The sequence below is a fragment of the Thunnus albacares genome, chromosome 8, assembly GCF_914725855.1.
Source record: "Thunnus albacares chromosome 8, fThuAlb1.1, whole genome shotgun sequence".
Taxonomy (NCBI): domain Eukaryota; kingdom Metazoa; phylum Chordata; class Actinopteri; order Scombriformes; family Scombridae; genus Thunnus; species Thunnus albacares.
Genome location: NC_058113.1, coordinates 3,967,507 through 3,994,455, shown reverse-complemented (window position 1 = coordinate 3,994,455; position 26,949 = coordinate 3,967,507). Strand labels below are relative to the sequence as shown.

General features: G+C 39.0%; 1 long non-coding RNA gene across 1 annotated transcript; it reads left to right on the top strand.

The window, feature by feature from the left end:
* The first annotated feature begins 6,128 nt into the window (after positions 1-6,128).
* On the top strand, positions 6,129-8,048 carry LOC122988203. The gene is made up of 3 exons (XR_006404730.1): positions 6,129-6,506; positions 7,662-7,715; positions 7,988-8,048. It is a non-coding gene; the product is annotated as an uncharacterized LOC122988203 (long non-coding RNA).
* Positions 8,049-26,949: the final 18,901 nt, after the last annotated feature.

The following is a 26,949-nucleotide window of genomic DNA, read 5'->3' as shown; positions in this document are numbered from 1 at the left end:
AATTACATCCAATCAAAGGTTGCAGATTATATTCACAGTTTAAAATTCCTCAAATTTCCCTTTGTCACTATCTATAGGATGGTGCAGTCAATTGCTATATATAATAATGATAATAATAATAATAATAACAATAATAATAATAATAATAATATAATGTAATTGGTTACTTAAAATGTTAAATCATTAACATTTATAGCCCAATTATTTAGAATTCATAGCCTCCCTGGGGACAGTACAGGAGGTGATGGGGGCAGCCCCTCTGAGTGGGTGGGTTTGGTGGTCGGTTGGTCATATCGGAAGTGTTACAAGAGTGGGGAGATTTATATATAGATCTCAGGGGGGAATGTATGTTTGAGTTTTTCAGTTTTATGGGTGTGTTAGAATACATGTTTTTTTTTTTTTACTTTTACTTTGTTAAGGCAATGAATATTCATATAATACTGTATAGTCACAGGACATCAAACTGTCAAACAAAGGATTTTGAGACTGAAGTATGTCTAGATCTGAAGGTTAAGGTAACATCATGGAACTGCAGGGGCTTAGGTAAACTGAAAAAAGTTGAACAGGTACTAAGTTGAGCGAAACAAAAACACTTGGGAAACAAATAGATATGTTTTTTGAAATGAACACGTCACAGACCTTGGCCTGTACTGGGTTGGAAGCTTTAAAAGCTTTTTTAAGAGGACAAATTATAAGTTTTACTTCTTCTAAATTAAAACATACTGTGAAAAACTCAAACTGCTAGATTCTAAAATTAAAATTCTAGAGAGAGACAAGTTTCTGGATGGTTCAGAAAACTCACATCAGGGACTATTACTACTTAAGGCTGAATACAACAAAATATCAGCGGAGAGAGCTGCAAATATCTTGCTGACGCTTAAACAGGCATTTTATAACCAGGGAGAAAAACCAGGGTAGCTCTTGGCCTGGCAAATTAAACAGCTTCAATCAGAAAGAGCAATTGATGTGATTGAAAATGTTAAGGGTGAGGTAACTATGGACACTAAAGAGATAAATGACACCTTTAAACAGTTATATGATTCTCTATACTCCTCATAATATAAACCTAATTCGGATCCACAAACTTCTTTCTTAGATAATTTAAAATTCCCAAACATTTCAAAAGAAGCAAAAAACAATCTAGATTCTGATCTGACAATGGAAGAAGCAACTGATGCCATGAATGCTGGTAAGGCAGCTGGCCCTGGTGGCTTACTAATCGATATGTATAAAAGATTTAAAAGTAAACTTCCAATTCTCTATGAACATTTTTCAGGATTCCTCTGAAAATAGCTCACTCCCTCCATCATTGAGAGAAGCCATGATTACTTTTAAAACCGAACAAATCAGCCCATAAATGACAATCTTTCTGTCCAATTTCACTCTTAAACTCCGACATTAAAATCCTTTGCAAGGTATTAGCATTCAGATTGGAGTTTGTTCTCCCAATTATTATAGAGTTGGATCAAAATGGATTTGTCAAAGGGAGACAAGGCTTTCATAATATGTGGAGAGTGTTAAATACATTACATGAAAGGAAGAATGTGCCAGATATGGCTCTGCTATCAATCAATGCCGAAAAGGCATTTGTCCAACAAGGGTGTCCTTTATCACCCTTCCTTTTTACAATAGCTATAGAACCCTTCGCTATAGCTATTAGGACACACACAAGTATCTCTGGAATCAGGTTAGGACAGATAGATCATCACATAGCACTATTTGCAGATGACATCATTTTGTTCCTTACGGACTTATCAAGCTCAATTTTGACTTTTGGATTATTTTCAGGTTATAAGGTGAATAATGAAAAATCCTCTTTAATGTTAATGAATGAAAAAGAAAGTGGATCATGTTACCTCATTTAACTTCATAGATAATTTTACTTATCTAGGTATATGCATAGGTCCTGATGTGGGAAGAATTGTTCAAACCGATTATGATCCTACCCTTGAATGAATTTATAAATGGAGAGATGGTCTAATATGCCAATTTCTTTAATAGGACAAATGAATATACTTAAAATGAATGTCCTTACAAAACTATTGTACCCGTTTCAAAATATACCTTTACCTCTGTCGTTATCAGATTTCACTAAATTAAGGAAAACACTTACTCAGAATAATAGATAACACAGGTTACGATTAACATTAGTATACTTGCCATATGACAGAGGGGGGCTCAAACTACCAAACTTTCAGTGGTATTACTGGGCTGCACAATTGCACCCTATAATGTATTACTTTTCCACAGAGCCAATCCCAGCATGGGTAGACATTGAATCACTTTCACTTACACTTAAACTAACACTACAACTACAACTAACTACTCTGCAAATACTAAAAAGCTTAGGGAACAAACATCTAACCCATTTGTAATGAATATGATTAATGTCTGGTACAGTATTTAAGGATTGCTAGGAGAAAACTCCTTAACGTCCTGTTTTAGTCTGATTTGGGGAAATGACCAATTTCAACAGCGGACCAAGGTTTCCATCTTTGGGCTACCAAAGGTCTAACTAAAATAGGAGATATGTTCCAAGATGAAAATCTAATGACATTCGAACTGAATATGATCTTTTGAATAGCCACTTTTTAAATACTTACATGTTAGATGCTTTATAACTACATCCCATAATCAGTTATTAACTAACTATTAACTATTAACACCTCTTTCTGAAACAGAACGACTGATCTCTGATAACTGTCATGGTAAATGGCATATTTCAGTGTTGTATGACATGTTGGTTTCTAACTCATCTGAATCCTCTACTGACCAGCTAAATGTCTGGAAGGAGGATATACAGGAGGATCCTTATTTCCTTAGATGACTGTGGTGCGATATGTACTGAGGCACATAGACAAACTACAAATACAAGATGAAGACTACTACATCTATTGGCTGATGTAAACCTACTTAACACCTGCTAGACTACATCAGTTTAATAATAATACCCCAGATATTTGCATTAAATGTGAAAAGGTTAAAAGGCACACTGTTTCACTATATGAGGGATTAGAATTTTTTGGTGCGAGATCTCACGAATAATACACAAAATGCTGGATGTAAAGCTACCCTTCAATCCTGAAGTGTTTATTTTGAGGTTATATCCTGCCATCCTAGTCATACCAAGGAATAAACTAATTCTTATGGATATGTGTCTACTCCAAGAGAAACGTTCGATTGCCTTATCATGGAAGAACACTCAGAGACCACGGATGGGCCAATGCCTCAGGGAAATGAGTAATTGTGCTATGGAGAAGATAACCTATATTCTGAAAATGAAAAGAGAAACATTTGATTTGGTTTGGTGCCCTTTTACCCAGCAATTAAGGAATGTTAATGTGTCGGATATGCCACAAAGTCATGATAATGGCAATACATGAGCAATCTGATTTACAATTAGGGAACTACACGTGATCATCGATTGGCTCTTTGCTCACGACCAGATATGGCACATATGTCTGAACTTCTTTTAATATGATATTAAAATAAATAAATAAACAAATACATTATATATTTATATTTTGTCTTGTCTTGTCTTTGCCTCGGATATATATACTTTTGTTGTAAATTTGTGTAAGGTATGTCACAAATATTTATAATTAGAAAATAATAAACATAAATGGGGGGAAAAAAGATGGTGAAGTCACAAAATGTTACAGTGACTGTTATGTGAGCCACTGAAGTGCTTAGCCCAGGAAAAAGTGGATGACAGTTTCAATAATGAGAGAGTATAGCTTTTATTTATTTTGAAGAAGACAGAGGTCATATGATGAAAAAAAAGATGAAGAATTAATACATTTGTACATCAACTGTATAAAGATTAACCCTCTCTCTTCCAACCATCCAGTACATTAAATTATTTATTAATGTATTTTGAGATTTTGTTGACTTTGTCAGAAAGGTGATATTTTTACTTATTTTTGAGGTTGTAGTGGGTGGTGGTGGTGAGCTTGAATGCATTATCTTTAAAAGAGCTCCTAATATTTTGTCCACTCCTTCAGGGTGGACAAATATGTAGAGCGGTTGTATAAATTGTTGTGAGTGCTTTTCAGTATGCCTACACATGAGTAACAGCTAAAACTCTATAGTTTAAACTTAAAATCCATGTACAATTAATTAACACTTTACACTGTAATAATTAATTTATAATGAATCATTTTTTAATAATATCTACATAGTGATAGCTGGAAGGAAAACACCTGATAACTGCTCCAATGTTTTGTCATTTGATTATAGATCTGTAGCAGTGTCTGGCTGTCACAGAATAAGACATAAATAGACAATTTAAACCTGTTAATTACTGAAAGAACAGAACCAACGTAAAGGAGCAATAAAAACAGTTGTAGCCTGCAGAATATGTTTAAATAAAATATAGCTTATTTAATTTGTGAAAGTCTACTTTCCCTTTCAGGCTCAGGATGATTTTACAGGAGACATGCAGCTGTGCAGCGTCTTATTTTCCTGAAAGAGCTGATATGTTTGTGAAACAGAAAAGAAGAAAAGAAGCCTTTTGGCTTATGAAGAAAATAATAAAGTAACAAGGGTGTTTTTTATGGTTGATTTATGATTCAGTTATTTTTATTTTATGAATATATATATGAATATGAAAAGCTGCTGTTGGTGCCATCATTCCTGTTCAACAGGTAATTTTCCTGATCTGCTGTATTATAAAAACAGCCTGACTGTTAACTGTCCTGTCATATCAGCTGACCAGTCAATAGAGACATTTGATCAAAGGGGTGTTGCTGTCTGGTAAAAAAACTTCTGCGTAGGATACACCTGTGATTCCTCGCTCTAAACCCCTCCAGGAGCCTCCTCTGGGGTGCATTTAGGGGATCGGAAGATCCTTGATGATGGTGGAGGGGGAACAATTTCCGGGTCACCAGAGGAGAGAGGACGTGAGGAAGCATAAATTAGCCTAATGAAAAGAGCTCCGTGTTTTGCTGTGAAAGCCAGCAGGTACAGTTAGGGACTCAGAAAGCAGACGTTAAACCTAGCAAAACCATCCAAGGTGAGCAACACTCCATCCACAGCTGTCTTCCCTGGTGTCTCACAAGCTTTCTACTCTGGTTCTCTGGAAACTCTGTAATCAAAGAAAATGTTTTGTTAAGTTGAAAACAGATGCAGATTAAATGAATATGAAAACTTTCATTTGATGGCCCAGGATAAACATGCAAGTTAATCCTGGGCAAATACTGCTAGTTACATAGGCAATTGTTAATTTAAGCCAAATTCCACATCCATGGACCAGTCAATTATACTTATTATGTGTTTTATTTTCATTCTCTCATTCAACCCATGATCCAATGTCCCAATTTGATTCAATTTCTAATTCAGTATCGATTTAGTTTGGGATATTTCTAACTAATGCTGTAAATTGTACAAGGAACCCTCTAACCTGGTACATTATTAAAAAAATATTAATGTTTACATTAAGAATTGACCCCAAAGCAGTTACATTAGTGTACTTTTTATTTGTTACCTTGGTTAGCATTTAGTTCTGTTAGCTCTGTTATTCGTTTGAAATACATAGTATATTTCAAATGGCTAACACACATTAGCCATGTTGTGGTGTCCTCACGGCAGCTATCAGCGGCTCAAACTGTATTTTAGTTAATTGAAGTATTTTCAATGCTTACCTTCTACATACAGTATGCGTGTGAGCATGCTACATACATATAACAATGTGATTGGTCAGTTGCAATGATGGTCCTGGAGCAACATTAATTATGATGTCATAGGAACTGCACCAACACGTTGATATCAGATTGTGTGTATAAACATACAATGAATGACAGTTAAACAGCAGTGAAATCATTTGCACATAAGTTTGAACAAAGAGAGTCCAAAACAGACTTCAGTTCCCACCATGCTGTGCGAAACTCACACCCAGGTCTGAAATCCGGCAGAGTCAAACTGTTGGCTGTTTCCACAGCCACGAGGAAGTAACCCCTGTACGTATGTTATTGCTAATTTTTATTAACTTTTTTGCATACTCATTTATCTTTTGTTATGTTTTATTCTGTTATATGCTAATAATCTCTTTCAACCCAACTATATCTGAATGATGGGACCATCTCGGACTGGGCTCTGGTGACTGGACTGGTTGGCACAGCTTGCAGTCAGAGGACCTGATCCCTGCCAAGCCCCTCTCCAAATAGAAAGCTACTGCTCAGACCCAGTTGAACAGACCCCCCCTGTAGGGGTGGGGGCTGTTCTAAAGGTCATCTGACTTCAACAGGCCAGCTACCTCCTACAGGCCTGGTGGTGGCCTAAAGCAGGCGAGAGCAAAGAAAACAAGGAAGAGGAGAAGGGGAAAAGAGCTAAAACTAAGAAAAAAAGGATAAAACAAGCAAACAAACAAAAATTAAAAGGAAGGGAAAACAAATAGAAATACATAAAATTCTCCCCTGACTCAGCTGTCCTGACCTGACCTGGCCCCAGATTCACCCCAGCGCCTCTTTGTCCTTGGAGCCCAACCAGAGATACCCTCCAAGAGCATTGTAGGTATATTATTGATTTCTTTATTTTTTCTTTCATCCTTTGGTTAATACAGTCTCCTGCTTATGCTCTCTCTCTTCTCTGTTTCTTTCACACAGAAAACCCACCCACACTAACACACACACACACCTACCTAAACACATGCATGCTACAGTAAGAAAATCTAAGCCAAACATTATGGCTTTTTTGTTTGTTTGCTCTTTTGTCGTTCTTGTTGCTGCTGTTTTGCCTTCACTCTTTTTGTTTCTGTTTGAGTGTAGTTTTCCCTATTGTCTTTTGCTCTGTCATATGATGCTTGTTTTCATATTGGTCACTTGTGTCGCACTATAAACAACAACAACAACAACAAACAAAAAAAACATGTAACTATCAAAGAGAGAAAACAAAAATAAATGCCTCGACAAATAGCTTAAAAAAAGCTAACTAATTCTCTAGGCACTAGGGAAGGCTTGAAAGCTATGAATATAAGAAGCTTTTTCAAAAAGAAAAAGGATGAAGTGCAGGCAAGGATATCCATAATGACATTTTTGTGGATATCCCTAATGACATTTTTACTACTCAAAATGTGTTTTGGATATTCAAAATTACATTATGGATATCTGGAATGGTTTTTCATTTTGGATATCTGAAATTAAAATTATGACTAGTAAGAATTGGATTGTAGATACCTGAAATGGGAGTTTCTCCTAGTAAGAATTCTATTGCAGATATCCAGAATGTTCATTCTAGATATTAAAAATGTAATTTGTGGATATCTGACACTTGACATATCAATACACATGAATGACAAAAGTGACGTCATTTGTCCTAGGAGGAATGTCATTGTGGATATCTGAAATGTTTATTTTGACTATGAAGAAATATATTACAGATATCTGCAATACATATCCAGTCTAGCTATTAAATGTTAAAACAGCCAGTTATGCTTTTTAAGGATTTTTAGATATCTTAAATTTATTTTTGACTAGTACAATCAAAGTTGTAGCCATTTTGAAATACAGTTTCAAAATAGTAATAATGTTATTGTGGATATCTTTAATTCCTATTCTGACTAGTGAGAATACAGTTTTGACTGGGAAAAATGCTATTATGGATATCTAAAACGTAATTACAGAGAGGAGTGTGGCTTGATTAAATGTTAATACTGCTTGCCATAGGAGTGCGATAGACAGATGAGACACCAAAAGAGCTACTAGAGAGGTGAAAAAGAGGTGAGTATCAGATTGACAAAGTATGTTAACAATGTTCTATTGTGTAACCCTTGTCACACAATAGAAGCAGAAACTATGAGACCAGGATTGGTCAATTTTCAGAACAAAGCATTGGCAACATACAGTATAGCATATGACTGCTTCATCAACGTCAAGGCTCTTATATTTTTTTTAGGGTTTTACTCCTGTTACTGAAAATAAAATAATGACATTGAATGAGAACTCAACTTGCACTCATTTTCTTTATTTTCATTTCATATTGTGGAAGCCAGCCTTCACACCTGACTGGAACCTTCTGGTAGAGTACAGTGTCTCACATCTTATATTCATTTTACTCTGGAGTAACTTGAAAATGGTGCAATTATTGGGTGAAAATCTAAATATTTCTGTGCTGGGCTAAGCCTCCAATGTCTCAAGATCCTCAAGACATATATACACACACACACACACACACACACACACATATATATATAAAATACACACTGGACGGTTAAAACACTAATGTCAATTTAAAAAAAACTTTAGCTCCACTTTTTGCTGAAGAGTTTTTGCTAGCTACTTATTTTATGGCCCTTTTTCTGACATTATTATTTGATGCTGCACGTCAATTAATGCCGGTGCGGGTCGACCTAGCGTAGCTCCTACTCCCCCGGTAGTTCCCGAGCAGCCGGTAAGCCAGGGTGGCTAGGTGACTGTCAGAAGTAAACATTGCCCTAAGCAGAAGCCCACAGTTCACCACCAACCAGTTCACATTTCAAACAGGTTCTCCCCACTCAGCGACACACCTGCTGAGAAACAAACTCTGATTATTGGCAGCTCCATAGTGAGAAACGTGAAGTTAGCAACACCAGTAGCCATAGTCAGAGCGGGCAACATAGCCAGAGCGGGCGACATAGAATCAAATTTAAAACTGCTGGCGAAGGGTAAACGTAAATATGGTACGACTGTTATTCATTTCGGCGGTAACGACTCCCGATTACGCCAATTGGAGGTCACCAAAATTAATGTTGAGTCGGTGTGTACATATGCGAAGACAATGTCTGGGCCCCTGCCTAATCTGACCAGTGATGGCATGTCACAATTCAACCGCTGGCTGTTGTGGTGGTGTCCAGCAAATGATGTGGGCTTCATTAATAATTAGCAGACTTTCTGGGGAAAACCTGGTCTGATTAGGAGAGACGGCATACATCCCACTTAGGATGGAGCCGCTCTCATATCTAGAAATATGGCTGAGTTTATTAAAAGACCAAAACCATGACAACCCAGAGTTGAGACCAGGAGGCAGAGTTGCAGTCTTACACCCTTCTCTGTGCTTCCATTAGAGCGGTTACCCACCCACATAGAAACTGTGTCTGTCTCCCGACCATTTAAATCAATTAAATCTAAAATAAATAAAAGAGGAGTCATTCATAAAAATCTAAAACAAATTAACACCGCGCCTGCAATTGTTCAACAAAATAGGAGAATTAAATGTGAACGCTTAAACATTAGATCACTATCATCTAAAGCTGTATTAGTAAATGATCTAATCTCAGATCACCACATTGATGTATTTTGTCTTACTGAAACCTGGTTGTGTCATGAAGAATATGTCAGCCTTAATGAATCCACTCCCCCCAGTCATATTAACACTCACATTCCTCGAGATACTGGCTGAGAAGGTGGAATCACAGTCATCTTCAACTCAAGCCTTATTGTCAACCCTAGACCTAAATTTAATTATAACTCATTTGAAAACCTTGTTCTTAATATCTCTCACCCAACCTGGAAAACCTTACAGCCAATTCTATTTGTTATAGTGTACCGTCCTCCTGGTCCATACTCTAAATTCTTATCTGAATTCTCAGAGTTTTTAATCAAACTTAGTCCTTAGTACAGGTAAAGTAATTAAAGTAGGTGACTTTGATATTCATGTGGACGTCGATGATGATAGTCTTAGCACTGCCTTTATCTCAATATTAGACTCAATTGGCTTCTCTTAGAGTGTAAATAAACCCACTCACTGTCTTAATCACATCCTTGATCTTGTGCTGACTTACGGCATTGAAATTGAACATTAATAGTTTTTCCACAAAATCCTATTTTATCAAACCATTACTTGATAACTTTTGAATTCCTATTACTGGACTGCACGCCATTAGACAAAAATGTCCTCACTAGATGCCTATCTGATAGTGCTGTAGCTAAATTTAAGGAAGCAATTCCATCGGTACTGAATTCAGTGCTATGTCTCAATACTTCAGAGGACTCCTATGCTAATTTTAGTCCCTCCCAAACTGATAATCTTGTTGACAGTGCTGTAGGCTCATTGCGAATAACACTCGACTCCATCGCCCCTTTCAAGGAAGATAATAAAACATATGAAGTTAGCTCCATGGTATAATTCCCAAACCCACAAATTAAAGCAAACATTGTGAAAATTTGAAACAATATGGCGTTCCACCAAACTAGAAGAATCTCACCTAACCTGGCAAGATAGTCTTAAAACATAAGAAAGCCCTCCGTAATTCCAGAGCCTCCTATTACTCATCATTAATTGAGGAGAGTAAAAATAGCCCTTGGTTTCTTTTCAGCACTTTGGCCAAGCTGACAAAGAGTCATAACTCTATTGATCCATGTATTCCAATGGCTCTCGGTAGTGATGAGCTTCTTTAATGATAAAATTCTAACAATTAGAGACAAAATTCAACAGTCTCTGCCCTCAACAGGCTCCAATTTATCCACAAACTCAGGAACCTTAGAAGCAGCTGTGAAACCTGACATATGTTTGGACTGTTTTTCTCCAATTGACATTTCTGAATTAACTTCAACGATTTCTTCATCCAAACCTTCAACCTGTCTCTTAGACCCCATCCCAACTAGACTGCTTAAGGAAGTCTTACCCTTAATTAGCACTTCTTTACTAGATATGATCAATCTGTCTTTAGTAACAGGCTATGTACCACAGTCCTTTAAAGTAGCTGTAATTAAACCTCTTCTTAAGAAGCCTACTCTCAATTCAGGCGTCTTAGCCAACTATAGACCCATATCTAATCTTCCATTGCTCTCTAAGATCCTTGAGAAAGCAGCCACCAATCAGTTGTGTGACTTTCTAGATAACAATAGTTTATTGGAAGATTTTCAGTCAGGATTTAAAGCGCATCATAGCACAGATACAGCACTGGTGAAGGTCACAAATGACCTCCTGACTACATCAGACAAAGGATTTGTCTCTGTACTTGTCTTGTTAGATCTTAGTGCTGCAATATTTAATTGGCTTTAAAAGGAACTGCATTGAGCTGGTTTAAATCCTATTTATCAGATCGATTTCAGTTTGTATATGTTAATGATGAATCCTCCATGAAGGCAAAAGTTAGACACGGGGTTCCACAAGGTTCTGTTCTTGGACCAATACTATTCACCTTGTATATGCTTCCTTTATGTAATATTATTTGAAAACACATGAATTTTCATTGCTATGCAGATGATACCCACATACATTTATCAATGAAGCCTGATGAAACCAATCAGTTAACTAAACTCCAAGCATGCCTTAAGGACATAAAGACCTGGATGATCTGCAATTTTCTGCAACTAAACTCAAAAACACAAACTCAAAACTGAAGTTATTGTGCTTGGCCCTCAACACCTTAGAAACACATTATCTAATGTTTTAGCTAATCTAGATGGCCTCCAGTACCACTGTAAGGAATCTGGGAATTATTTTTGATCAGGATATGTCCTTTAACTCCCACATGAAACAAATTTCAAGGACTGCCCTTTTTCAATATTGCAAAAATCAGGCACATCCTGACCCTAAAAGATGCAGAAAAAAATAGTCCAGGCATTTGTTACTTCTAGGCTGGATTATTGCAACTCATTATTATCAGGCTGCCCTAACAATGCAGTTGCATGTGCACTGACTAAAACTAGAAAAAGAGAACATATTTCTCCCATCTTAGCTTCACTGCAATGGCTTCCAGTAAATTGAATTTAAAATCCTTCTCCACACCTACAAAGCTCTTAATGGTCAGGCACCATTATATCTTAAAGAGCTCATAGTACCCTACTACCCCACTAGAACGTGTATGTAGGCTTACTGGTGGTTCCAACAGTCGACAAAAGTAGAATGGGAGGCAGAGCCTTCAGCTATCAGGCTCCTCTCTTGTGGAACCATCTTCCAGATTGGGTCTGGGGGGCAGACACCCTCTCTACGTTTAAGAGTAAGCTGAAAACTTTCCTCATATAGTTAGGACCGGCCAGACTCGCCTTGGACCAGCCCTTAGTTATGCTGCTATAGGCCTAGACTGCCGGGGGACTTCCATTGATGCACTGAGCTCCTCTCTCCTCTTCTCCATCTGTATGTATTCATTTACTATTAATGCATGTTACTAACTTTACATCTTCCCCGGGGTTCTTTGTGCTTTCTCATCCACAGGAAACCCCATAAACCGTACTGATGTGTTGATGTCCTTCTTCTGTCCTTCTTCTGCCCTTCTCCAGCTTTTAGTTGTTGTTAGTCATGTATCTATTGTTGTTGTTGTTGTTGTTGCTGTTGTTCTGCTTCTCTGTGTCCCCCCCCCACCCTTTTCTCTCTCTCTCAACCCAACCGGTCAAAGCAGATGGCCGCCCACTTAGAGCTGGGTTCTGCTTGAGGTTTCTTCCCGTTAAAAGGGAGTTTTTCCTTACCACTGTCACCAAGTGCTTGCTCATGTGGGAATTGTTGGGTCTCTCTCTGTAAATTAAAGACAATGGTCTAGACCTGCTCCATGTGAAAAGTGCCCTAAGATGACTTTTGTTGTGATATGGCACTATATAAATAAAACTGAATTGAATTGAATAAAACTTTGTTTAAGAGATAAAACTTGTTTTTTTGCTTTTCCACTTCTCAGTTGAGAAACGCCCCCTTAAAAGCTGTTCAATAACAGTGCTGCAGTCTTCTGTTGTTTTATTTAAAAAAGATTTATGTTGAATGTGTGCCTTACCCTGTTGAACAATCTGGACTGGTCAGGAGAAAGGACGGCGTGTTGAAGCGCAGTCTTTTGAGAGCTTAACAGCAACAGCAGGTTGGGGTGCAAAGGAAAACTGGGTCATTAAACAGCGGCCAGAGGAGTGACTCCATGTAATGGCTACTGAACAGGTTGATCCAAACGAGAGGTAATCAAAGCCAAGTGTAATTACACACTCCTCTGTGTTTTTCCAAAGCCAGGCCATTGTGCCCTGAGCTCTCCACATCTAATGACACAGGTAAAAGATCAAGCAGAGCTGAGTGTGAAAAGTAGCCGAGCAGGAATGCAATTATGTACCACCTGCAAGGCGGTGTTCGCAATTTAGCATCATGACAAGGGCAATAATATAGTGATAGTGATAAATGCCAAAAAAACCCCACCCAACTTGCTATTAAGAGCACCCACACACTGAAGTGATAGGGTGAACCAGTACAGGTAATATATTTGCATTTTAACACCTCAGGAACAGTTGCTATTGGACAGATGTGATGATGGGGAATTTTTTCTTAGAAAAAAACATCAGTGAGTAAGCTGTAAATCAGCTTACAGTAAATTGCAATTTCTGTGCTTTCCTCACTGTATTTTTAGAAAAAATGAAAATGCTTTGACTGTTTTGACTTTTGATCCACTGTGTATGATGTTCAGCCTGCTCAAATGTTGATGTCCCTCAACATTCTCTGATCGACTTTGTTAATTGTTTCTGACTTTCATTTAATGGTATAATTGTATTTTTAATGCATTTATTTCATTTCTCTGAAGGTTCTTTCAGTTTTATGAATATTTAAATAACTTTTACTCCACTACAAGTACTTTTAATGTTTTCAGAGGTCAGTTATTCAATTACACGTTGTTGCATAATTCAAACAATCTAATTTATGAACCAAGCAGTTAAAAATATATACATACATAAATACTGATGTACTTTAAATACTGTATCTATGCATTGATACCTTACATATACCAAGTGGCAAACAACATGGCTGAAAGCTTAAAACAAGTGGTTTGCAATTTTTAGCCCATATACTAAAAATCACATGTTCTACACAAAATCAACACACACACACATATATTTGCATTTAGCAGTGCACAAAAGATGATTGGTTTATCACATTCTGACATAAGGAACTGGTCAACAAAAAACAGTAACATGCAATTTATTAGGCACAGGAATGCTAAATGATAACTGTCACAGGAGTAACAACATAGTCACACTGTTAGCTTTTTAAAATTTTGGTCTCCACTTTTAAACATTTAAAAGCAGTCATGATCACTGTAAATGTACTGTACGAGAGCAGGCTGAAGCCCTGGCTTTTGGCTTACAGGGAGCATTTTTTAAATATGTTCACCTTATGTTTTGGAACTTTGACCATGTTTGACAATTCAGCTCCCAGCAGTCGTGTTGTGCAACTTATCTTGGCCGTGTATTGTACACTTGAGTGACTGAGTCTACATGGTAAAGAACAATATGTCTGTGACACTGGGTCTAACACTGGCATGCTGCCACTTACCTCTCTGTCTGGGTGTGCGAGCTGTCTGTCTGAGCCAGAAAATTGCCGAACTGGAACAAAGAATATCCACATTTTTTTGGATTAAAGAAGGCTGGAGATCCCTGGACCAAACTGGGTGCTAGACTGAATGCTCCACTTAGCTCTACCCCACAGCAATTGGAGCCCTGGACCACCAATCCTAAGAGCAAACACAGCTAAAAGAGTCCTTGTTTCATCTTGTCATCCCAGGACATCCAGCTGGACAACAAATATAACGGCCTGGGTGAAAAGGGTTTTCCTCCGCTAAGGGAAGGCCCTTGGTCTCCCTCATCTATGGACACCACAGGACAATCAGTTGCACCAGCACCCCGAAAGAAGCTCGTCTTACCCTTGGCAGTCACTCTAGCTCCATGAAGGAACCACAGGATGCTGGTTTCTCCACTGCATCCCGCGCTGCATCGTACTCCTCCACCCTCACCTCACCTGCTGAGTCTACACACCCGGCTGTCATCGGCTTGCAGCAATTATGATGCAGCTTTCATTGACAGTTTACTTGTTTTGGGAGCATAGACAGCTTTCCTGGAGGGATGGCCTCCATGCAAATAAAGCTGGCTCTCCTATGCTAATGGCAAACATATCTTGTCAGGGCTCAGCAGATGCAGGAGTGGACCCAAACGCAGAGACCGGAATGCAGATATGATGAAAAACTCTTTTAATAGTGGATGGTCACGGACAGGTAAACAGGGCTGAACAGAACTAGCAGAAGGAACACAAAACGATCCAACAAAGACTGAACAGAAAACCAGAACTTAAAGAAACTGAACTAACAAGGAGATGAGGTGCAGGTGGGGAGATGGGTGGAGAACTCGAGAGGGGAATGAACATACAGGGAGCTGATTGGCTGAGGACACACAGGGAGCGGGGCAGGGCTGACGAGGCTAACACAGGGCAGGTGTGGGGAAGACAGCAGGGCAGGGCTAACGAGTCCAAATGCAGGGCAGGTGTGGAGGAGTACGTGAACACACAAGGGAAACGGAACAAAAACCCAGAAAACAAACTCAATGCCATCTATACTAACCCATCCAAAACCAACCACAAACACAAACCCAAGCACACAACCCAATAAACTAAAGATGCAGTGATGAACCGAGGGACTAAACAAACGTGCAAAACCAGGAGACCATACAGAACACAACATAACACCAAAAAAACACCTTAAGTCCAGGCAAGATGTGACAATATCTTACTGTTAAGAGCGTGCACATGCTTCACCACTCCCTAGCCTCTCACATGCACCTGCTCACTTCCGGTCAAGCCTGTTGCTCTTGGGTGACTGGTCCCGTAATGTTGCATGTCCTCCGGCCATGAGCCCCTGCCAGATCAGTTCCACTAATTTAATTACTGCATATAATGGGAACATAATGCTAATATAGCTCCCCCTTCTATTTCCCTTCATTCCATTTGTCTGATTTCCCTCCACTAGTGCCAGTTATTCCACCATGGGTTAATGACTGTGTCCAGAGCATTAGAAGGGCGTGTAAGTTTGCTGAATGGAAATGGAAAGATTCCAAATTAAGGTGCAATTTTAATGCAATGAAAGAGCTTTTAAAAGAGTTTAACAACACCGTAAAGGAAGAAAGAGCCAAATACTTCTCACATCTTATTGCTGCAAATCCTCACAACCTCAAGTTGTTATTTAGGACCATTAACTCTCTTATCCACCCCCCTCCAGATTCCAATGAACAGATAGATGTGAGACATTTTGGTCGTTTTTTTGGTTTACAGCAGTTTACAGCATTAGAGCCCAAATAATGCCTTTTTTTTTTTTTTTTTTTTTTTTTTTTAAAATTCTACCACACAGTGAGGTCAGATTTTTAATTCATTTTATCCAGTATCCCAGTCAGATTTACTAAGGGTGATTAATGTCATGAAATTTCTGCCTCTCCTTTAGATCTTTTACCCACAAGATTTTTAAATAACAAGTCTTTATCTTCAGGAGTTATTCCTCAGATTCCTCAACCTTTGACACTGACAATCCCAGACCCATATCCAGATTACCCTTTCTTGCCACAGTACTGGAGAAAGTGGTATATTCTCAGATCATATTCCTTATGAATGACCACTCACTTAAAAAGTTTCAGTCCGGTTTTCGAATGCATCACAGTACAGAAACTGCATTTCTAAAAGTATTAAATAAGATTAGGATGAATTCAGATACTGACTGCTGTCCTGTTTTGTTGTTGTTAGACCTCTCTGCTGCGATTGATACGGTTGATCACATAAGTTGCAAAATTAGGAATTCACCCCACAACTGGATTCACATATGATATAGAAATTAATGAAAACAAATGGCTGCCTGAAACATTCAACATCTGCATCGAGTATTTGAAAATGATCTGCAAGTATGCATTGAACTTTAGAAACTAAAATCAGCAAACACACGCCAGTGCCATTAGTCTCTTAAGCAGTACCACTAATGGCCACTAGAGTAGTCTATTATCTCACTAGGACTGAGTATTAGGCAGCATTCAGCCACCCTGCAGAAAAGGTTGAACCTGGTTCAATCCAACATGATGTCATCTGGCAACATGCTGCGTTGGACTCCGACATACATGCAAGTGCACATTCCTGGTGAATTGCTACTATTGTTACATGAACACCATATTTGACTGTTTACTTTGTCGCAATGAAAGATAAAGTTGCTCTGCCTTCAGATCATTCAATTGATCATTCAGTTCACTCAGTTTTAGTAAGTAAATTCATTAGTAGTTATGTTGCCTTTGCTTACCCCTGGTGGTCACTCATGGTATTGCACTGCACAAACCTGCCGCAAATCTAAAGCAGGAAGTACTTTAAGTAAGGGTGGACCGCATGGCGGCACTAGTGCTAGTAGCACTTGTCTGTAAGTAGATTTGATGTTTGATGGGCTATTCTTTATTAGTTGCATTAGTTTATTTATTGTTATTTTTGTATGCTCATAAAGCCAACACTTGATGAATTGAATGTAGGAAACTACAGACCAGTGTCTCTTCTCTCATTTTTATCCAAAACACTTGAATGTGCTGGACTTAACCAAGTCTCTAATTTTCTATCACAGAGCAACCTACTTGATCCCAACCAATTTGTCTTCAAGAGTGGTCATTCTACTGAGACTGCTCTGTTGGCAGTCAGCAAGAGCAGCGATTGGTCATCAATCCCATCCTGCTTACCCCATCTGCTGTCTTCAACACAGTGAACCAACAGATCTTCTTGTCAACTCTCTCCAGCCTAGGTGGAGAGTGTGCCTAGCTGGTTTTGCTACCTCTCTGGGAGGTCCTACAGGGTGTCAAGGAGAGGTGTCAGTCACGTCAGGTAACCGCCGGTGTTCTTCAAGGATCTGTGCTTTGCCCTCTTCTCTTCACACTGTACACCACCTCACTGGGCTCCATCATTGAGTTGCATGGCTTCTTATACCACTGCTATGCTGACAACACCCAGCTATTCCTGTCCTTACCCCCAGAGGATACTACAGTCCCAGCACGCATGTCAGTCTGGCCAACATCTCTGCTCGGATGCCTTTTTATTGGATGACCACATAAAGTTATGGTCTCAATAGTCCATTTTACATTTCAACTTGTTCAAGTTCACCAGTCTGTCAGTCTCTCAAGGGTGGGATAAACCCAAGCAACCACTGGAACCCAAGAAAAACATGCAACAGCCACCATGCTCAGTGGTTAGTCAGCTTATTCGCCATATACTGCATTTCCTCCTTTACTGTCCCAAACGTCCTTTACCTGATACCTCTCTCTCACACACACACACACACAGTTTACTTGCTTGCTTGTTTGTAGGCCTCTCGGGTGGCTTCGTCCTCATGCATTGGTAATTCCCTCTGGCAAAAGTTAATTGCTGTTAAAGTGTCACTTGAGGTGAAAGACAGCTGCTTTGCTCCTGACATTTACAAGCTGTTGTGGAAGACACCTTGTCACTATGTACTGATCTTCTCACAGTTTGATTTAAGGAGGAGATTGGAAAACTGGCGGAAGAGGCATTCTTTGTCAGTCCTCTAAGAATTATGTTTTATAAGGAATAGTTCTACATTAGTGATTTATGTTCAATTGAATGCTGAGTGTCAGAGTAGAAAGCAATGTGATGTTCATATAGGACAGCAAAAATAAGGTAGATTAATTGAAGTTTTGTGTTCTCTTAGTTGGTATAAAAGTGAACCCCCCCCCCGTTTCCAAGGCGTATTGTTTGCACCGCTGTCACAAAGACAACTGGATTGCATCACATTTTCTCCAGAGCCTAGCTCTGTGAAGAAATTAACACCACTGTGGAAATAAGAGAGAAGAGGCATGTTCACTGAAGATGTAAACTGAAATTGTCACAATTTTATATTGAATTTGGAAATGGGCAAAAGCTATTGTAATGATGTGTATTGCATAGTAATAACAGTTTGAGTAACGTTATTGCTTTGCAAAAACAAATAATTACAGCAGGAGCTGGCGTTGGGGTGAAGGGGGAGTAATGTTAGAAGAAAAAACATTAGGAGAAAAAGTATGAGTTTATTCATTCATTTAGTCTATAATGGAGACATGAACGTAGATAGAAATTCTTTAGTGTGTGTTGAGAAAAGTGAATTGGATTGGTAGCAATGTTTATGTTTTTACAAAATGAAAGAAACTGTGCAAAGGAGACGGTGATAACATATTTTCTGTCTGTTGATTTTCAGTATTTCCAATTTTCTATGGCTGTAGGGCTGGTAGCTTAGCTAACTGATTTCTAGAGGGCTTTCTTCCCATTAGCTACCATATCTAATGGGAAGAAAGCCCCCTAGAAATCAAAAGAAAGTCTATTAACTTAGTATACTCAATACAACTAAAATGAAGCATACACAGATGTAAGTAGTGTGTCATTGGATCTGCCTATGCAATATTCCACATTTAATATATAGCAATAAATAGCAAATTATGAGATATAGCTACCGATAGCTACTGGGGAAAACAAAAGTGCTATCCTCTTCCTCTTTTGGTTGCGCAATGGTTGACGTACTTCCTTTGTGCTGTAAATTGAGCCATTATTTTCCTAGGAGATCCTACCCAGCGGCAGATAGAATTGTATGGTGAGAATGAGGCTTTTAGGGAGCCAATCTAAATGCCAATGGTGTCATTATTCTATAGCCATTACACTGTGCAATCATTTACTTCATAATGATAAGTTAAAGAAAAAAAGTTGTCTATTTCCACTTCAAAGTATTTAACCATGACCACCATCATTCCCTTACATTAGCCTCCTTTACACAGTCTGTCGTAAAGGGATGTCTCTGTGTGTGCTTTCTTTCTGTTTAATGTGCAAAACGTAGTTACAAAGTATGTGCATCATAGAAATTTAAGTTTGTATCTGGTCCAACATTTGTTCTTTCAAGGTGAAGTCAGCAGGACAATAAATCTAAACACTAATTAAGTTGGTTTTGTTAAACCCCAGAGACAAAATGTTATCTACTGATTAATTAAAGCCAGGACACCCGACCACCTCCATCTCGGAACAGACCTGCCTGCTGTGCATGTTCCAAAAAAAATAAAAAATAAAAAAGTCATGCCTGAATGTATCAGAAGAAACTTCTCTATTGAAACTATCGCATGACCCATCTCCTTTCCAGAGGAACATTAAATCTGTGTCTACAAACTTTATTTTAACATTGAGAGATAGCATTCAATGTTTTAAAAAGGCAAGCCTTTTAACCACATAACAGTATCAAAAAAAAAAAAGTTGTCAAATGAAGGGGATTAGACTAATTGTCATGCTCTGTCGTTCTTGACACGTGTTGGCGTCATGGTTGCCTGCTAGAATCGCTGCCAGAAACGTTTTATATTGACTCCTTATCCAGTTCAAGCCAAATTTTTTAACGGTATATTTTTTTAGACCTTGGTTGCTTTTAAATATCTCTTTTAAGTGGATAAGGGATTTTATTCATCTGACACCTGGATTTTAACTATTTGAGAGACAGAGGCAGCGAAACCATACCTCTGTGTGTGAGAAACATTACCCTAGCAGTGGGCCCTGTTTTAGGGCTCGTATTGAGAAGTGAACAGTCTTGGACAGCATGGACTTTATCCTCCGAGGACGCCAACTCCGGCTATAAACTTACCAGAGCTGATACATCCACAGCAGGCCCGGTCCTGGGCCCCCGGTGGTAAATTTCTCCTCCATTTCTGCCATTTCACTGATGTGGGCTCTTGTATGGAGCCCGAGCAAGTAAGTTTTATCCCTGCTCGTCAGACGTCCTTACTGTAGCCGACAGCTCTGCTCCTCTGTGCCTGTCCTTTCTGTTGTTGCTGGCTGTGGTGTTCCCTCTTTTCAGCTCCACTTATGGCCCCATTAGTGGAGGTTGCTGAGCTGAAAGGTGAACTGCGATTCATTGAGTGGCTCATCGAGGATCTCCTCCAGCGGCAGACGGAGCTGTGTTCCCAACTAACAAGTCTCGAGTCTGCAGGTAGCCAATGGCCCTTGGCCTCGCCTGCAGCGGCTACCCATGCTGACTTCCCTGGCCTGACTTCACCTTTTCCCCACTCCTGAACGTCTGTTGTTAAGGGTCACAAAAAGGCTCTCTCTCCTCCTATGACCCGTTCGGTATCGGTGGTAATGACAATCCACTCTAATTTCTTCTCTCCTCTGGCTGAGCTTCCACCTCCTGCTCACGGAACGGTGCGTGTCTGGCCTGCCATCAGAAAGCGCTCCACACCTGACAGTTTCACGCTGTTTTCGGGCTCACTGTCCCCTTCATTGGCCCCCCCCGGTTACAAACGTCCCCGTTTGTCACTCCTGTAGCTGGTGCCTGACAACCTGCTCCACTCTGTGTCAGCTCCAGTGACCTCCTCTCCTTCATCACAGCCACCTGTTACTATCTCAGTGCCTCCCCCCACACAAGTATCAGATCAGTTAAACAACAACTCAGCTCACCTGTACTCAGCTAGCTTGTTATGGATTGGCCATAATCTCAGATCAAAGCTTTCAGTTTACAAAAGGCAACCTTGAAACTGAACGGCCTGAGATTTTAATTGTTGGAGACTATCATCAGATTCATAAAACTTCCTGGTGCCATTACATACTGTCTCTCTGGAGGCAAGACAGTTGATTTTATTGAGCTAATCCCAGCTCTTCTTGACATCCATCCCTCTGTCCACACTGTGATAGCGCACACCGGCACAAATGACGTCATGTCCAGGCAATCCATTAAACTGCACTACGAACTTGAGTCTCTAGCCTCCACAGTTGAAAGCCTGGGGAGGAAGTGTGTCCTGTCTGGTCCCACTCCCACTATGACCAAGAGTTCTGAACGTTTTAGCTGTCTTTTTAGTCTGCACCTGTGGATGCAAAATTTCTCTACTGCAACTGGACTTGGTTTTATTAGTCACTTTGACTCTTTCTGGACTGAGTGGGACCTGTTCAAATATGATGGGCTACATCTTAGCAGGAGAGGAACAGGAAAATTGATGTGCAATTTTATTAACTTTATTGCTTTTAGTTTTAACTGATGGTCTCCCCAGAAAGACCCTACTCAGCATCCTGGCTGTGTATTTCATAGTCTTGTTCCAAACAATGCGGGTCCTGCTAGTGCTGGCTTTGTTTCAAAAATTCATTAATACCTATTAAGATTACTGAAAGGCAATGTGCAAAACCAAAATCTACTCTTAGTCCATAAAGAAACAGTCTCATCGTAGTTAAAACCACTTCTTCAATCCCTGCTGTTCCCACTCCGTCATCCCCACCACCTACAAATACCCAAGTATCTGAGTCTGCTTCACAACCTTTTCTTAGTCCTTTGCACTTTAATAGAAAAGGTTTAGGTTTCATTCACTTAAATGTGAGAAGCATTATTCAACATGAAACACTGGATCAGCTGAAAATCCTAGTAACTCAAACAAATCCTGATTGTTTTATCTGAAACATGGTTGAAATCCTCCATGAGTGACTGAGGTTGCCTTGGATGGGATAACCTTTTTAGAATGGACAGAAACTCTTGGGGAGGTGGTGTGGCCATTTACACAAGAGCTTCTTTTACCTGCACTGTTCTTAATGCAGTCACAGATGATAAATCTTTTGAGTTTTTGGCTCTGAAAGTAAATATTGCACATAAAAGAACTAGATTGAGAGTTCGGCTATATTAAAAAAAAAACAAACAAACAAAGAAATGCAGTGCTGTGGACAGTAGTAGGTATCAGATATTCTTTTACTAATTTTGGCAATTCTGGACAGTACCAAAGATCTGTTAATTTGTAGCATTCATATTAAATGTGTACACCTGGTCTTAAGAATGCATGAAGTGCACACATTCTATTTTCATAAATACCAGTTGATGTGGGGGAAGTGGTACATGTTCGTACACATTTATACATTTGGCCCCAGATGTGATGACTCAATGAAACAAGGCAAGGACTTGTATGCATGATTTACAAACAGAACTGGTAAGGTAAAACCAATGTTTACCTTATGTTCATTAGAACAGAGTTTGACAACAGGCAGGCAGTTAGGACATGACCTAAACAACACAAGCAGGCAGCATCTAAAGCGGCTTTTTTAAAAATAAAGAACAACAAAAAAAACCCAAACCAAATCAATTAATATCCAAAAAAAAAAAACAAGGGATGTAGGATAGCAAAACAGACCGGAATGACAGACAGACTGGCAGAGTAATGTGGCCACAAGGCTGCTATATATACTGGGAAGCTGATGAGGGAAATTAGGAGCAGGTGTGAAGGTCAGGTGATGAATAGAGGTGGGGATATACTGGGCACTACTGCTGGATGGGAAGGCACTGGCAGGTTCACAGTTAAAATGTTTTGCAGAATTTGTTTTTGTTTTACAAGCATACTGAATACATGTTTGCAGCTCAGTTATGATTGATGTGGTAATATTAATACACATTGTGGCTGTACTCATTTGAATTACTGCACATGTTTGTATCTGCATTTTCTGAATGGTGTATATTAGTAGAAAGAAAAAGCTTTACTCCTTCACGGACTTTGAAGAAGAAAACAGACACGAAAAAATTAGTTCTGCTGTATGTACATATATGAACACAAAGTCAATAATAATGAAATTTAATAAATAAATATTGTTGTCACTTTTCAGTTAATATAGCCATTTATACAAATCAGCAAGTAAATTTCATACAGGCTGTATATCAAAGTGGAGAGAGAAAAAGAGAGAGAGCACATGCCAGCTTAGAGCGCGAGAGAGAGAGAGAGAGAGTGAGCAGTAGTGGTCGAGCAAGAGAGTGAAAGAAGCGAGCGGTGGTAGGAAGAACAAGGCAAGTGAATGAGAGAAATAGAATGTTATCTTTTGATTGTTTCTCGTGGTTATGTTCTAAAGCACAAATAAACATGACCATACCTTGGCATACCTCCACACAGCCTTGTGGGAAAGTGCCGCAATACCTGATTTGGTGTGAACGCAGCCTTGGTATTTTAAAGAGAGAAGCTGACTCTTTTTGAATGGGAGTCAGTTGAAGCATCTAGTGGCCATCTATGGTATTGCATTTTAAGATACCTCCACATTGGCTTCAGCCTCAAGACTGTTTTGACTATTTTGGTGCCCCAGACCACATACTCCAAGAAATAGCTAAGACCACCTAACTGCTTGTTTTTTCGTCTTGACATGAAGTGGAAATAAAACAATTTCCAGTTTTTGGGCACCATCTTTTACTTTTGACCGAGCTAGCGCTTTTGTTGTGCTTTCTTTCTCTGAGAGATCGCCTCTGCCCATAGTGATGTAGAAATCCTTACATGGACATTGTCCTAAGTGGGGTCACTATATAAATGCAACCATTTAACATTGGATTAATTAAATTATTAAAATGAGTGTTTAAGAAAAAACAGTTGTCCCAAAGTTCTTTCCCTGCACCTCCCAAAACCTTGTGCTAAACTAGGCTAAACACATCCTGGAATTACAGTATCTCTGTACTGGGCACGAGGAGATGAAATCACCTCAGTATCTGCCTTGAAATCTCATGATAGCAGTAAAGTTTGACTTAGGATATTACAGCAGGCATGTTTTCTGTTCCAGGCACTGTTCCTTTTAGACACTATTTTCACAACACTAATTTCACTGCAGTATTCACAGGCTGCTGAGTAAATTCCTCTGACACCATACTGGGACAATGCTGCTGGTCAAGACAACTCATCCAAAAATGATAATTATTAAAGTATACTGATTAGCTGCAGTTGTGCCCGTCATAACTGTGGTGGACAACACAGAGTGGAGATATCCAATTATTACTAATAGACCTGTATCGCCTTGTACATTGGTCTAACCCTTGTGTAATACTCAAAAAAAGTCAGCATTCACTTGACAGCTTGATAACGGCTCTGTAGTCTGTTGCAATAATCCTTTCCACAAAGAGTTAGCATTGGGGCAACAAGAGGGGAGCAGAGCAGTCTTAACCATGTAGAAAAAGGGCATTTTCCTCGACTAGTGTGATTCAGCGACTGCAGGCTCTCTTATCTGAGAGTGTCAGAGGGAGAGAGAGGAGCTCAGCTAATCCAAAACAGCTCCTCTCAGCTAATCTCAAATGAGATGGAAATCCAGACGACTCACAGGGCCAAAAAACATGCTGCCTCTGTCCTGTAAGATCTTGCTTTAAGGGAAAAAAACAATAATTTACAAATGTGGTAAGTCACAAAGTAGTGAAGCAAAAAATAGTCTAATAAGTCAAAGAAGTAAGACTCCTCTGCTTTGGAGCAAATTCATATTGTTGTCATGAGGTACAAATGTTCACAACATCCTGACTGTTTCCCTGCAGCATTAAACATCCACATAAAATATCAGCTGTATTGGAGAAAATTCACAGCCTTTACTGTATTATGACGCAGCAGAATTCTACCGTTATCACATCTTGCTATATTATGTGTTTCCTTGACATTAGAGGAAGAAGAATAGACTGGGCTTTTAAGCTCAGGATTTCTGTCACAAATCTATTATGATTGCCTAAAATGTGCATTAAAAATGACCCATATTCTGTTTTTCTTAGTTATCAAGCTAGAAAAGCCTCTGAAAAGAATTTACACAGTAGAAAATGTCATTGACGTGCACATAACGAAATTATTCCAAGACTAATAAGCACATACCTTCAAATACCAAAGATGGAATCTGAGCAAAATGTCTCATCAAATCGAAAGTTTGTTTGAAGGTTTTTGTAAATTTAGGGAAAAAAGACATAAACAGGATACTTGTAGCCTTACCTCTCCAATCCTATCAATATAATATCATATTACGTCTATCAAACATAAAAAAAAAACAACCTCAAAAGACAAACAAAAAAACCCAGTAGCACACACAACATGTACCATCAAACCTAAAGACAGCAATACTGTAGTAAAAATCAAACATGGAATCAAACAATAATTCTTCAGAACAACTATCCAGCAGGTGAATCCCCCCTTATCAAGTAAATAATATGATAGTTAGTTTATTGTTATCCTCTCAGAAATTCCTTGTGTCCATTGCAATTTGCAGACAAAGGACATTACAGTTAAAGACAGACATAGTGCCCCATAATATCGTGCAATAACATACCCCGTCACAGCATCACAATCAATCAAAATCAAGTACTACAACAAAATGTGAGTGACACAACTCTCATATCACAATGATTCGTATAACAGAGCTGTACTGGAAGGTATGTAATGAAGAAACTCTGAGAAAGGTGGAACCCTTTGCTTTCGTCCTGATGGTATCAACTCATATTCACCGTAGAGAGAGTGTGATACATCACTGAGGATTGCCACTTGGGTCTAGCTAAGAAGTGTCACACTGTGTTGTTGTTGTTGACCCACAATCTTACTAGACATCAATCAATCACGAGAATATCGATACCACTCTCATGTCCGTTTTTTAAATACGAAGCTACAACCAGGAGATGGTTAGCTTAGTTTAGCATAAAGACTGGAAACAGGGAAACGGCTAGCCTGGCTCTGTCCAAACAAAATCTGTTTTCCAGCACCTCTTAGGCACACTAATGAACATTCTGTATGTCATTTGTTTAATCCATACAAAAAAAAAACAACAAACAAAAAAAAACATATCTCCACTGGTTGTCTGTCAACCTCACAGGGATGACAAGACTCCAGGAAATGGATAAAACAAACCAGATATAACTTTTTAATTGGTGAACTGTAGAGGTCCTGGTAGGCAGATTGTGTAACCTTTAGACAGAGCCAGTCTGTTTTTGTGCCTTAACCTAACCATACCTTAACCATAGCTGTAGCAGATCTTTTAAATGGTCATTTGTAATGGTTTTGGAAGACACAAACAAAAGATGTCCAGCTCATAACAGCACCACAATAGAAAACGCTCATATGGGTTATTTGAAGGCAATGACAAACAACATAATTTGATGTTTGTCCAGACTTACATTTCATTTTTAGTAATCATTGTGTTCCCAGACACCAGCTAAAAACTTGGTGAGTACAATGTTATCATAAACAATAGAAATGATCGCCAAAACTTAAAAAATAGGACCCAAGCTGAAATAAACCTGAATTATCCTTATGTGTATGGAACTGTAATAGAGTATTTTATGGTTACACTATTCTGCAAAAAATGTTGCTTTACACACCTCCATCAAACTCTAACAGCAAAACGCCAAAGTCACACATAAACCAAAACAAGTGAAGAGGAAGATTCATCTCTGCAAACAAATAGTCCAACCACCGTCACTACCCTTTCCACAAATGCACCAGGTAAAAATCACATTCATCAATGTCAAACTAGTAACAGTTA